Below are 3,473 nucleotides of genomic sequence, written 5' to 3' on the forward strand. Positions count from 1 at the left end.
ACAAATTCAAATACTTCTCGCACCGCAAGGGCACTCTAGTCCTGGAACTCCCTTTTGGTATCTTGCATTCAAGTAGAGGAGCAAAATATATAGAACTAAATTTAATGTTGATAAAAATATTTCTACATTTACTGCAAATAAGTTATTAACATTTACTTCTAAAACAACATCGTTTTGAGATTGAAAGATTAAAACATTATAACTCATAAATTAAAATTATAAAAACACCATGATTTCCATCCAAACAACGTGATATTTGACATACTGCCGAAGAGATTATTTACCAGAGACGTCTCTATGGGTACAATAGAATACAACTTAATGACTAAATCGCTGGATTTGAAAGCAGTACAAACCACTCTGTCTTGCTCTACGTGTGGTGAGGTATCAATAAACCAATTTGATTCCCAAGTTATGAGATCATCATGAAATTTCATGTTTTATAACAAGACCTTGAAAATCAGATATTATCCATGCTACTTTTTTTACTTGAATACAAACTTTTGTTTTTGCAACCATATAGCTGATATTTACAAGTTTAGAAAAAGCTGATAGCACCATATATGAAATCTCCACATGATTCAATTTCGTTTCCAAAAAAAAAAAACATTACATCCAAATTGTATTAAACATTATCTTTTGTACATAAATAAGAAACATTATCCACTAGTATCAAGAACTCAACCAGATCCAGAGGGATGGAAGTCATGGAACTGCTTATTTGCCATTAATTATCACTTTTAGGGTCAAATTTTGACACCATCCACTGGTCCAATAACAAGTCAGGGAGCTACCACGACAGACTTGTTATAAAGCAAGAAAGAAATTAACCATCCCTTCTACTGTGCTCGAACCCCTTTGAAAATCCTTGTTCCTAGCAAAAAGAAAACATCTTATTTCCAGCATCGTGCAATTCCTGTCAGCCATAGGTTAAAATAACATATGCAGAGTACGAATCAACGTTAATTTACAATAAAATAAGTTAAAAGAAAAGAACCAGAATCTAAGATGCTAATACACGAGGAAGTTAAGGATCGTTTGAAGTGGTCATCTGACCTTTAAGTCATGTTCAAATCTTAACCATTCAAAACGATGAAGAATTAAAATACATGCATAAGTAAAAGAGTTTATGCTTGCCTTGAGTGGTTTTAGTTATATTAAAAACAAAAAAGAAAAAAAAAAAAACTATGTAAAGGGTCAGCACTCCAGTTTAACGAACAAAGTAGAGATAGCCAGCAAAACGGGTGCGGGAATCTACACCTCCGAAGCTGAATCGACCGTAACAGGGATAGCTCAGAGGTGAAGACACCCGCACCAATTTTAATGGCTCGAGAGGAAGAGGCATGATAATTTGGTTATGTCGGCACAAGTGCTAAAAGGAGGAGCGCCTCTCGAAACAAACCCTAAGTTGTAAATTGGGAGTGGTGAGAGGATGACTATATAGCACCCCAAATCATTTTTATATATTTTTTGAGTTTTACAATTTAAAATTAAGGTTTCTTGTTTGTCATTTTAAATGACATAAGTTGTGTCATTTTAGGAGAGAGATAGACACAGAAAAACGAAAATCATAGGAGAGAGAAAGTGATTGATTTTTTTTATTTAAAATTTAAATTTTTTGTATCTATATTTCTCTTAAAATAATATAATTTTCTGTAATTTAAAATAACAAACATTTTTCTTTTAAAATTATTGTGAAGAGATAGGTGAACAAATTCGAACTTAACATTAAGGCCCAAAATCATTTTAGGCTTTAAGCCGGCCCAGTCTTTGTTCATAATCGATAGTTGTATCTTGGGGGCTATGTTTGATTCTGTTTTTTTTTTTTTTTTAAAAAAAAAACCAGGGGGTGCAAAAGCCCAACAAACTGATTCTGTTTTCATTTTTATAGACTTCTTTCTTAAAATTATTTATAGAATAAAAATAATAAAAAAGAACTTGTTTGATGAATTTTTTTTTTGAAAATAAGTTTTGAAAGCTTCGTGATTCTCCGCAGAGGTGGTGGTTGCAGCTTAGCGGCAGGATGGACTTGCATTCTAGAATTGTCTCACATTCAAAAAGTCATAATGTTGAATGTTTTGTCTTGTGAATTTGTCCATGTAATATTTCATTGAAAAAAAAATTTTATTAGAGTGTTTCCGCTCTTTATATCTAGTCCTCTTAGCAACACAATAGGTATCGGTAGGCTCTGTATGCTCTTCTTCATATAGAGATATTAACATAATGACACTAAGATTTAGCTTTAGGTGATGTTTGGTTGGAAGTTTTTTAGGGGATATCTATCTTTCTCAAGTATGGCTTTTAGAAACACCTTTTCACCAAAAACCCATCTATCCAATTTGTCTGGATTTATGACAAACATAGATATCCGCACTGTTTAGAAACCCAATTTGAAGGTGAGATTTTTTGGAAAACCGGTTATCTGGCTTTTAATGCACTGTTGATTTCATAAAGTTACTTAATTTTCCCAATAAAGTTTTTCCCAACCAAACAACTTTTTTTTACATTTTTCTACCTATCTCACTTTATCTATCTTTCCAATCATTTCTCTATCTATCTCATTTTCCTACTATTCCAAAAAAAATTTCTCAACCTAATAATCATCATGATTTATCCTACTGAACGTATTAATGGAATTGGGTTGAATAGGAATATTCACTAAGGGGTGTTTGGTTGAGGAATTTTTTTGGAATAGTAGGGAAATTAGATAGATAGAGAAATGATTGGAAAGATAGATAAAGTAAGATAGGTAGAAAAATATAAAAAAAAAGTTGTTTGGTGGGAAAAACTTTACTGGGAAAACTAGGTAGCTTTATGAAATCAACAGTGCATTAAAAGCCAGATAACCGGTTTTCCAAAAAATCTCACCTTCAAATTGGGTTTCTAAACAGTGCGGATATTTATGTTTCTCATAAATCCAGACAAATTGGATAGATGGATTTTGGGTGAAAAACGTTGAAACAAACATGGTGTTTCTAAAAACCATACTTGAGAAAGATAGATATCCGCTGAAAAGCTCCCAACCAAACACCACCTAAAGAAAACAATCAAATGTGACATACATTCTAATAAGGTGGGGGATAAGGTGACTAAGAGAAAAAGGACTCTCTTGGAATTAAAATGAGTAGAAAAATGTTTTTTTTTTTTTTTTTACTTTCATGCATTTTATAGAAGAATGATACAACAACCTAACTACCTAGCCTCCAATTGAATGCATAATCATTGGAGCATTTGATAGAGGAGAAATATTTTTTTACACGGGAATCACGATTTTCATAAATATAGTAAGAAATTGATTTTTTCGAGAATGTTACAAAAAAACTATTTGATAAGCCAAAATATTTCCGGGAATGTTGGATTGATTTTTCTGATGTTATGTTTGGTTGATTGTAAAATATTATTAAAAATGTGTCAAAATTTTCCATTTTTCAAGGAATCCAAAAATACCAACCCTCTATCAAACAACCCCTAAC

At 32.0% G+C, this 3,473-nt stretch overlaps 1 long non-coding RNA gene across 1 annotated transcript; it reads right to left on the bottom strand.

Moving 5' to 3' along the window:
• Positions 1–562: 562 nt before the first annotated feature.
• LOC133294157 (uncharacterized) lies at positions 563–1,409 on the bottom strand. The gene is made up of 2 exons (XR_009749157.1): positions 1,261–1,409; positions 563–874 (listed from the first exon to the last, which is right to left on the bottom strand). It is a non-coding gene; the product is annotated as an uncharacterized LOC133294157 (long non-coding RNA).
• Between the last annotated feature and the right edge of the window lie 2,064 nt (positions 1,410–3,473).

The sequence above is a fragment of the Gastrolobium bilobum genome, unplaced genomic scaffold, assembly GCF_033153095.1.
Source record: "Gastrolobium bilobum isolate Gb01-03AN ecotype WA unplaced genomic scaffold, APGP_CSIRO_Gbil_v1 utg18482, whole genome shotgun sequence".
NCBI lineage: Eukaryota > Viridiplantae > Streptophyta > Magnoliopsida > Fabales > Fabaceae > Gastrolobium > Gastrolobium bilobum.